Source organism: Ovis aries, chromosome 26, assembly GCF_016772045.2.
Source record: "Ovis aries strain OAR_USU_Benz2616 breed Rambouillet chromosome 26, ARS-UI_Ramb_v3.0, whole genome shotgun sequence".
NCBI classification, from domain to species: domain Eukaryota; kingdom Metazoa; phylum Chordata; class Mammalia; order Artiodactyla; family Bovidae; genus Ovis; species Ovis aries.
The window spans coordinates 18,538,421-18,550,204 of record NC_056079.1 but is presented as its reverse complement, the minus strand read 5'-3'; positions in this window follow the sequence as shown (position 1 = coordinate 18,550,204).

Below are 11,784 nucleotides of genomic sequence, written 5' to 3'. Positions count from 1 at the left end.
TCAGGAATTGCTATCTTCATTTCACAGATGAGGAAACTGAGGCACAGAGGTTTAAAGAACTAGCCCAAGGTCACACATTAGCAACAGGGAGAGCTAGGATTCAAAGGCAGATTGGCTCAGAATCGTGCCCTTTACCATTAAAGATGGTCATTGCTGTCTGTCAAGGATCTCCAGCCCTGTGCCTCAAGAGAAACTTGGAAAAAGCAAATCAGACACAGGGGCAGAAAAAAAAGTGAAAGTGAAAGTCACTCAGTTGTGTCCGACTCTTACAACCCTACGGAATGTAGCCCTCCAGGCTCCTCTGTGCGTGGAATTCTCCAGGTGAGAATACTGGAGTGGGTTGCCATTCCCATCTCCAGCGGATCTTTCTGACCCAGGGATCGAACCTGGGTCTCCTGCGTTGCAGGCAGATTATTTACCGTCTGAGCCACCAGGGAAGCCCCCAAGGGCAGAACTTAGGGTGAATGTCTTGTGAAGGCATGCCAGAACTTGAACTTGTTGGAAGGAGTGCTGTCGCTGTAGTTCATGGACGCAATCAGCATAGTGGAGGAACTGTCATCAGGAAAGGTCAGATTTGTGACCTTGCACAACTGTAGCAAAGCGATGAAGTGAGAATGAGACCCGAGCTCACTGGCTGACAGAAGTGTGATTAAACAATGATAAAGAGTAGCCAGTGGGATCCAGTTTTTGAGGAGATGGGCCAGAAACAGAGTGGTTGGGACGCGTACTCTAAGGCACAGCTGCTTCCCACTCGCCCCCCCCACCCCCCAGCTTGCTTTCTTTGTTAAAATTTGAAGCACAGTTGCTGTACAATATTATACAATACAAGTGTACATACAGTGAATTGCCTTTTTAAAGGTTATACTCCAACGATTGTTATTATAAAATATCGGCTACACAGAGTCACATAAGTAGAGAGCAAATTTATAGTCACCAAGGGGGAAGGGAGGAGTGGGATGAATGGGGAGAATGGGATTGGTACATACATACTATTGATACTATGTATAGATAACTGATGAGAACCTACTATATAGCACAGGGAACTCTACTCAATGCTGTGGTGACCTGAATTGGAAGGAAATCCAAAGAGAGGTGATTTATGTTTAGGTATAGCTGATTTATTTTGCTGTACAGCAGACGCTAACACAACACTGTAAAGCAACTAGACTCCAATAAAAAAAATAAAATATTGGCATATTCCCCCATGTTGTACAATAAGTCCTGTTAGTTTATTTTATATGTAATAGTTATACCTCTTACTCCCCTACCCTTCTTTCCCCCTCCCTGCTTCTCTCTCCTCACTGGTAACCATTAATTTATTCGCTATATCTGCGGGTCTGCTCCTTTCTTGTTATATTCACTAGTTTGTGTATTTTTTAGATTCCCCATATCATACAGTATTTGTCTTTCTCTGTCTTTTTTCACTTAGCATACAGGGCAGAGCTTCTTAAAGGGACTTTACTGAGCAGAATAGTGAGATCATTAGGCTTACACCTTCAATCAGCTTGTATAGAAGTTGCATTTTACACATTTACCTTGAGTGATTATTTTCTGGAAAATGCACTCATGGATAACAGTTTCCCAAAGGATAAATAAAACAGAAAAGTAACCATATTAATTTAGAAAAAGAGAATTGCTTGGTAAGATAACCTGTTTAGGAATGTACAGAGATTTCCTCCTGGTGGACAGATATTCAGTTCAGTCAGTTCAGTTGCTCAGTTGTGTCCGACTCTGTGACCCCATGAACCACAGCACGCCAGGCCTCCCTGTCCATCACCAACTCCCGGAGTTCACTCAAACTCATGTTCATTGAGTCGGTGATGCCATCCAACCATCTCATCCTCTGCCGTCCCCTTCTCCTCCTGCCCTCTCTCTTTCCCAGCATCAGGGTCTTTTCAAATGAGTCAGTTCTTCGCATCAGGTGGCCAAAGTATTGGAGTTTCAGCTTCAGCATCAGATAGATATTACCCCAAAGCAAATCAAGCAAAAGGAATTTTGATGAACAAAGAACTTGAATAAAGTGCATTGGACTTAGAGGCTTTTTTTTTTTTCTTTCCCCAAAGTAAACTAATTAGATATAATTTTCTTCTCTGACCGGAGAATATTTCCACTGGATGACAGGTATAGTTGTTGCATCAAGATCAATCAGGTCACTCTGGCTCCCAGACAAGATTAGATGAGCACTGACAAATACTTTCCTTCTCCTTTTGGATTTCCCTGGTGGCTCAGATGGTAAAGCATCTGCCTACAATGCAGGAGACCTGGGTTCGATCTCTGGGTCGGGAAGATCCTCTGGAGAAGGAAATGGCAACCCACTCCATTACACTTGCCTGGAAAATGGAGGAGCGTGGTTGGCTACAGCCCATGGGGTCACAAAGAGTCGTACATGACCGAACAATTTCACTTTTCTCCTTTTGGAAGACCATAGTCAGAGAACTCTCTCAATTAATACATCACTTATAGCACAACTATCATCCAAACCCTCTGGACTCTGTATTGTGTCTGCCCCTTACTTGATATCTGACCCAGTCCCAGGAGGAAAGTTAAGTTCCTGGTCTCCTCATCTTCAGGCTCCCACCTGCAGCAGTGAACATGTCTGTTCTCGTCCCCATCATGAACTACACTCAGACAACTGTCATATACCCTTTAGAGTATTCTACCAGCATACATTCCTGATGGTCACACTTTCCAACCTTAACCGCCAATGAAGGGGGAGACACCTTGTATGGGACTTATAAAATCCTTTGCCCTAAATACAGTGAGCGCACAATTGCACTCATCTCACACGCTAGGAAAGTAATGCTCAAAATTCTCCAAGCCAGGCTTCAGCAATACATGAACCGTGAACTTCCAGATGTTCAAGCTGGTTTTAGAAAAGGCAGAGGAGCCAGAGATCAAATTGCCAACATCTGCTGGATCATCAAAAAAGCAAGAGAGTTCCAGAAAAACATCTATTTCTGCTTTATTGACTATGCCAAAGCCTTTGACTGTGTGGATCACAACAAAATGTGGAAAATTCTGAAAGAGATGGGAATACCAGACCACCTGACCTGCCTCTTGAGAAACCTATATGGAGGTCAGGAAGTAACAGTTAGAACTGGACATGGAACAACAGATAGGTTCCAGATAGGGAAAGGAGTACGTCAAGGCTGTATATTGTTACCCTGTTTATTTAACTTATATGCAGAGTACATCATGAGAAACGTTGGGCTGGATAAAGCACAAGCTGGAATCAGGATTTCTGGGAGAAATATCAATAACCTCAGATATGCAGATGACACCACCCTTATGGCAGAAAGTGAAGAAGAACTAAAGGGCCTCTTGATGAAAGTTAAAGAGGAGAGTGAAAAAGTTGGCTTAAAACTCAACATTCAGAAAACTAAAATAATGAAATCTGATCCCATCACTTCATGGCAAATATATGGGGAAACAGTGGAAACAGTGGCTAACTTTATTTTGGGGGGCTCCAAAATCACTGCAGATGGTGACTGCTGTCATGAAATTAAGACACTTGCTTCTTGGAAGAAAAGTTATGACCAACCTAGACAGCATATTAAAAAACAGAGACATTACTTTGCTGACAAAGTTCTGTCTAGTCAAAGCTATGGTTTTTCCAGTAGTCATGTATGGATGTGAGAGTTGGAGTATAAAGAAAGCTGAGCACTGAAGAATTGATGCTTTTGAACTGTGGTGTTGGAGAAGACTCTTGAGAGTCCCTTGGACTGCAAGGAGATCCAACCAGTCCATCCTAAAGGAAATCAGTCCTGAATATTCATTGGAAGGACTGATGCTGAAGCTGAAACTCCAATGCTTTGGTCACCTCATGTGAAGAACTCACTCATGTGAAAAGACCCTGATGCTGGGTAAAATTGAAAGCGGGAGGAGAAGGGGATGACAGAGGATGAAATGGTTGGATGGCATCACCGACTCAATGGACATGAGTTTGAGTGAAGTCCAGGAGTTGGTGATGGACAAGGAGGCCTGGCATGCTGCAGTCCATGGGGTCACAAAGAGTTGGACACGACTGAGCACCTGAACTGAACTGAATACAGTGAGCACATTTTCAACTTAAAAATATAACTTCTATAAAAATATTTAGAATGGAACATACTTTAAGTATCAAGGAAAAGATTATCAAGGCTAATCTTCATTTCAGGCAACTAATAGGGCCCCTCAGGTGGAGATAATAAAACTCCTAAATATATAAACTTCCTAAAATGTTGGTTTAGATATATTTCATATGGAATCCTGACAGGGTATAAAACATTCTCATGTAGTGTAAGTCTGAGAAATTACTACGGAAAAGTATTTTTAAAATTAGTAAAACTAAACCAAAATCTTACTAGCAAATCACCCTACCTATTCCTATTGTCTATGTAACTGCTGCTACTGCTAAGTCACTTCAGTTGTGTCCGATTCTGTGCGACCCCATACACGGCAGCCCACAAGACTCCCCCGTCCCTGGGATTCTCCAGGCAAGAACACTGGAGTGGGTTGCCATTTCCTTCTCCAATGCATGAAGGTGAAAAGTGAAAGGGAAGTCACTGAGTCATGTCCAACTCTTAGCGACCCCGTGGACTGCGGCTCACCAGGCTCCTCTGTCCATGGGATTTTCCAGGCAAGAGTACTGGAGTTGGGAGTGGGGTGCCATTGCCTTCTCCAGTCTATGTAACTAGTAAAGTTTAAATTAATAGATACTCAAAAATGGGTCCTGAATTAATTAATCCATGTCATGTCAATATGAATGGTATGGTCAAGGGAATAGAGTCATTTTCCTGAAGACTGAGAGAACTGCATTGATTTCCAAGCTCTGTCATGGCTCATTAGATGCTCTTGAGCAAGTCACTGCTCCTCTCTGAACCTTAGTCTTCTCATCTATGAAAATAGCTATTGGATCTAACAACCCTTATGACCCACTCCCACTTTTAAATTATTTTTTGCTTATTTATTATTATCTCCAAGAAATCTCCCTAGAATATGCTATAAAGAAAGAAAGATAGCACTAAGTCATGTGACACTATGAACCGTAGCCTGCCAGGGTCCTCTGTCCATCAGATTGTCAAGGCAAGAATACTGGAGTGGGTTGCCATTTCCTTATCCAGGGGATCTTCCCAACCCAGGAATTGAATCCAGGTCTCCAGCATTGCAGGCAGATTCTTTACCAACTGAGCTACACAGGAAGCCCAGAACATGCTATGAGAGAGGACTGAAGTTTCATATCAAAGTTAAGAAACTTCATGGATAGTAAGGCAACACTAATAAGTATGTGCAATGGATGAGTCAACTAGGTTGGAACTGAGACTTGGGGTACAGAGTCCCATGGAATTAAGAACCCCCTTCATAGGTCCTCTGGGACTCAAAGCAGAAAATCATAAAACTGCTGAATTATCCAGTTGGGAAACCCATATTGTCTAAAAAAGTCTAGTTGTTTGTCTCTGTTCCTGGCCAACTCCTGGAGTTAGTTATAGGGCCATGGTGGTCTTGAAATGCTGCTGTTACCACCAGATTTCAAAATATAAGTAGTGGTGGTAGGAAAAAGTCACTTTCTCCTTCCCTAACCTAATCTAGACTCAGACACAAGTCTCTCCCCTGAAACCCCAACAAAAGCATTTAATAGGCTGTGATTTTTGCAAAACTTTTGAAACTCTGGGGATAATGGAAGGAATTACAATGCAGAGAAGGAAAATGTTAAACAGCAATGTTAGCTATGACTATTCTTTTCTCCACAGAGAATAGAGGGCCCCCTGGGCCACCTCTCCCCTTATCCATGGACCCACACTACTGACATATTGAAGGAATTACATAACCCCCCATGCAGAGAATGTCCTTGATCATATCCTACCCTTAATTCCTCTCTTGGTTTATAAGAGGGGAAGAAACTTCTATCTCCCCAGCCAATAAAGTACTAACCACTAAGGATTCTTTACCTACTATTAAGACAAATTTATAGATGATACAGAAAATTTTTGCTTTTCCATAAAGTTTCCATTTCAGAATATAGTCTGCACTGTACTTTTATATAATAAAAGCTTATTAAAGTATCACTTACCAAGAAAAAGAAAAGCTTTCTCCAAAGATAAGTACAGCTCTGTTTCTAGCTAAACAAAAAATTGTTACCAAAATCTTGTTAAATATGGTGGATTGATTGCATATTTTAATATGTGCTTTCTCCTCAAATCTCTTTAAAATTACAGCAATGAAATAAAAAGGTATAAGCCTACAATGTCAAAAAGGGCTTCCCTAGTGGCTCAGTGGTAAAGAATCTGCCTGCCAATGTAGGAGTTCATTCCCTGGGTCAGGAAGAGCCTCTGTAGAAGGAAATGACAACTCACTCCAATATCCTTGCCTGGAAAAGCCCATGGACAGAGAAGCCTGGTGGGCTACAGTCCATGGGGTCGCAGAGGAGGACATGACTCAATGACTAAACAACAACAACAATGTCAAAGCAAACAGGAATGACATGTGAAGGAATAAGAGATCACAACAACTTATTGGAAGAGATGTTAGAGGAAACACAAAATTTGAGAGTGACTGTCAAGGCTGAAAATAAGGAGATTGGTGAAATAATATATGAAGTATAGTTGGACCTGATTGTCTCTTCCCCACCCCATGTAACTACTACCCTCTTTATTCATTCACTACCTACCACTTGCCCATTTTTCACTCCTAAAAGAATTTGATTTGGAACTTATTTTCATTTGGGAGTAGCAAGAACATTGAAAGGCAGGAGCTACAAACAGAAGTTAAAGTATGTATCGAAAAAATACAACCAGGCACCTCTTTCTATTAGCACAAAGCAGAAAGAGCTTAAATAAATTAAATAGTCAAAGTCAAACTTCACTGAGTGGATTAGAATATATATTCAAGGAATCCTCCCAAAAAGCAGAATAAAAATACAAAGGAAGTCAAATAGGAGGGAAAAGATAAGAAAATTAGAGGTATAGTTTAGGAAGTCAATCAGGTACCTAATAGAACTTTCAAAGAGGTGACAGGCCCTGATGGAGAGTGAATTATAAAAGAAACAATACAAAAGCAACTCCCAGGGCTGAAGGAGAGGAACCCAGCAAGTTCCTCGGCCCATGGGATTTCCCAGGCAAGAATACAGGGGTAGCTTTCCATTTCCTCCTCCAGGTGACCTTCCCAACCCAGAGAGCCAACTGGTGTCTCCTGCATGACGGGTAGATCCTTTGCCAGTGAGCCACCAGGGAAGGCTCAGTGAAGGAGATGAAGATGAGTCTATTTACTTGCCAGCACAAGGCTTTCCTGGTGGCTCAGTGGTAAAGAACCTGCCTTGCAGGAGATGTGGGTTTGATCCCTGGTCTGGTAAGATCCCCTGGAGAAGGAAATGAAAACCACTCCAGCTTTTTTTTTTTGAAGTTTTGGCTACATTGGGTCTTTGCTGCTTTTGCGTGGGTTTTCTCTGGTTGCAGCAAGCAGCGGCCACTCTTTGTTGTGCTGCTTGGGCTTCTCATTGCAGTGGTTTCTCTTGTGAAGCACAGGCTCTAGGCTCTTGAGCTACAGTAGTTGAGGCACACAGGATTAGTTGCTCTGTGGCATGTGGAACTTTTCCGGGCTAGGGATCGAACCCATGTCCCCTGCACTGGTAGGCGGATTCTTATCCACTCTGCCACCAGGGAAGTCCCCACTACAGTATTCTTGCCTGGGAAATCCCATGGACAGAAGAGCCTGGGGGGGCTATAGTCCATGGGGTCACAAAGAGTCAGAAAAGAGTCAGACAGGACTTAGAGACTAAATAACAACAACAACAAAGAATTTAAAAAGCAAGACAAAAAACACTCACCTCTTGGGAAAATCATGATAAAATTTTGAATAGCAGTGTTAGTGAAAAATTCCAAAAAGCTTTCAGAAAAAGTGAAATCGCATAAAAAAGTATGGAGACTCAGAATGACATCTCGCTTCTCCACAAAAGACCACCTTAAAAATTCTGAGGGAATTTATATTGTCCAAATTGGGACTCTCCACTGCCAATCTAGCAATCACGTGTGATGTGTGAATAAAGCCATTTCAGACGAGCAAGAACTAAATAAAAACAAACAATAACAAATAAAACAAATAAATTGCCTTAACGTAGCCTTTCTGAGAAAGTCTGACAAATATGATCCAGAAAAAAGGGCAAATGAAGATTGATAAAGAAAAAGACAAAGAAAAGGAACCAAGAAAAAGGGTTGGAGCGGGAGGAGGGGGTGGGGGTGGGGTTGGTGTCAACTTATCTAGACTAAGGTCTTCCCTGTAGCTCAAATGATAAAGAATCTGCCTGCAATGCCAGAGACCCAAGCTCAATACCCGTGTGGGGAAGATCCTCTGGAGAAAGGAATGGCAATCCACTCCAGAAGTCTTGCTTGGAGAATCCCATGGACAGAGAATCCTGGTGGGCTACAGTCCCTGGGATCCCAAAATTGGACTCTACTAACACTACTCTCTAGACTAAACTCCATTTCCCAGAAATCCCTATCCTTCACCACAGCTGAAATTCCCGCTGCGAGGCTTGCAGGGCAGGCAGGCTTTGTAGCTGTCTCCTGCTGTTGCCTGTCTGTTGGCTCATCTCATCGGCATAAGGCCTCTGCCGGAGTTGCAGCTGCCTTGGCTTCCTCTGGATTTTCAGCATGTGACAGAGGGTTCTGCTTCTCCAGGACACCCACAACACCAAGGTCAGAGGCAACTAGAGCTGAGACAGCTTTCAGTCCGTCCTCATGGGCCCCTGCTCCTGCTTCCCGGAGGGCCATCTACCCTTCTCACTTTAGCCTGCATCCTTCGAACTCATCTACCATCTTATGTCAAGAAAAGGGCCTTCGTGAGATCCACAATAGCCTAAGTCTCACCCCTTATGTATCCTCGAGGCTCTGCTTCTCTGAGTGAACTCTGTTATGTACAGGATCTGAAACAGAAAGACCGAATGCCAGAGAAGGAATTTTCCGAATGCACTGTTGTTTGCTGGAAGGCTCCCGGTCAGAGCCCTCAGTTCTGCTCAAATCTGGCCTGTTGGTCTGCTACATGAAGCATGGAAAAAGTTATCTTAACAGACGTTTGACAGATGTCCCCAAATGTATAGCTTCAGGTCCCACAAAACCTGTATCCTCCCCTGCTTCCCTGTTAAGATACAAAATGAAATGCTTATTCACTACTCTTCTTTCCAGAGGTTGTTCATCTATCTGAAATTTTTTTCCTCTGGTATCAAACCAATTCAAAATGTGTTGCTTAACAGGGCAAAGTGCAAAAGATGTTTCTGAATTTATTTTCCCAGCGAAGAATAAAAACAGCTCTGGCCAAAGAATGTTTTTCTTTCTATGTGTATGCAAGGACTTCAGAATTGCATATATTTTATGCTTCCGAACAATAACATCTTTCCTTAAAGAGGAAGCTTCCCATAAGATCATGTCATTAAAAAAAAACAACCTGTAACCAAATAAATATTAAATTCTAACATATTTAAAAACATATTTTTTACATTAAATACATGAAAATGAAATTTAACCATATTGTGTAAAAAATACGCGGAGAAAAAAGAAAACAAGAGCTCATATTAAGTAAAACCACATTTTAAAATACGATTTTATACCCAAGGAAGATGGGTGGTAACACAAGTGTCTGCTTTCACTTCACTCCTCAGTACAACTTCTCTGCTTTCTTTGATAAATTTGCTATAAATCTTTTTCATTCAGGTACCTAAATCTGATTTCTATGTGTGCTTTTTTACCCCCCAGTTTTTAGATTCTTAAAATATTATCTCTCCTAAAACATCACCCAACTAATTTGAAAACACATGATGACTCATACATTTATGACCACATCTAAAAGTAGAATTCCCAGAATTATTAGCTATACTGACAAAATTTCTGGACATGAGCAGACAATTTAAAATAAAAAAATAATATTTTTTGCAATTGTCAAAAGTGTATTTGCACATTTGAATTTAAAAGTTGCCCTTATTTTTCATTCAGCTTTTAATGATTTTTATTTCTTAGAAAACATTGACAGTCTAAATATAATGCTCTGAGATACAGTTCTTACTTTCACTTCAAAATAGCTACATAATCTGAGAAAAAGTTTTATTGTGCACAATTACACACATATTCTGATTCGCTGGTTAGCCCACAAATGGCTCATTACAAGGAATTAATTTTTCTGCATGTGCATTTAAGATCAGAAACTGATGTATTAAACTTAACATTTAAAAATTTTACATTTACATGTAAAATGTAAAATGATTTTACCAACAACTAAGACTAATTGAAAAATAAAGGATAGGTGCCCACACATGTGCATGACCAAGAGTATACACTGAAGTGATTCTCTAAGACTAAAGTGTTTTCGTGTGTCCTTAGAGATATTGAAGGAAAACTCTAGAACTTTTAGATTAGATCTTTTGTCCCTACCTCTAGTAATCAAAGCTCATGAAATATCAAAGCCTAATCTCAGAGTAATTCATTTACACTGTTTTTTGTTTTGTTTGTGCTTGTAAAGCTAAAAAAATTAATTTATCTAGTCACTGTGAGTAAAAAAAAAGCAATTGAATTTATTGGAGGGATACTAAGGTAAGTAATAGAACCAATAACGTGCTGCCACAGAAAGTGCTGAGAAAGGCAGAATGTGTACTGCACCAAACCCTTAGCAGGAGGTGCTGTGGGATTGATTCTGTTGTGTGCACCCTATGTTGTTGTTGTCTAGTTGCTAAGTTGTGTTAGACTCTTTGGGACCCCATGGACCATAACCTGCCAGCCTCCCCTGTCCCTGGGATTTCCCAGGCAAGAATGCTAGAGTGGGTTGCCATTTCCTTCTCCAGGGGATCTTCCCTTCCCAGGGATTGAATCCAAGTTTCTTGTTTCTCCTGTATTGGCAGGCAGATTCTTTACCAATAGCATCGCCTATATGCATCAGTTCAGTTCCTTTCAGTCACTCAGTCATGTCCAACTCTTTGCGACCCCATGAATTGCAGCACGCCAGGCCTCCCTGTCCATCACCAACTCCTGGAGTTCACTCAGATTCACGCCCATTGAGTCCGTGATGCCATCCAGCCATCTCATCCTCTGTCGTCCCCTTCTCCTTCTGCCCCCAGTCCCTCCCAGCATCAGAGTCTTTTTCAAGGAGTCAACTCTTCGCATGAGGTGGCCAAAGTACTGGAGTTTCAGTTTTAGCATCATTCCTTCCAAAGAAATCCCAGGGTTGATCTCCTTCAGAATGGACTGGTTGGATCTCCTTGCAGTCCAAGGGACTCTCAAGAGTCTTCTCCAACACCACAGTTCAAAAGCATCAATTCTATGGCGCTCAGCCTTCTTCACAGTCCAACTCTCACATCCATACATGACCACAGGAAAAACCATAGCCTTGACTAGACGGACCTTATTCGGCAAAGCAATGTCTCTGCTTTTGAATATACTGTCTAGGTTGCTCATAACTTTTCTTCCAAGGAGTAAGCGTCTTTTAATTTCATGGCTTCAGTCACCATCTGCAGTGATTTTGGAGCCCCCCAAAATAAAGTCTGACACTGTTTCCACTGTTTCCCCACCTATTTCCCATGAAGTGATGGGACCGGATGCCATGATCTTCTTTTTCTGAATGTTGAGCTTTAGGCCAACTTTTTCACTCTCCACTTTCACTTTCATCAAGAGGCTTTTGAGTTCCTCTTTACTTTCTTCCATAAGGGTGGTGTCATCTGCATATCTGAGGTGATTGATATTTCTCCCGGCAATCTTGATTCCAGCTTGTGTTTCTTCCAGTCCAGCATTTCTCATGATGTACTCTGCATAGAAGTTAAATAAGCAGGGT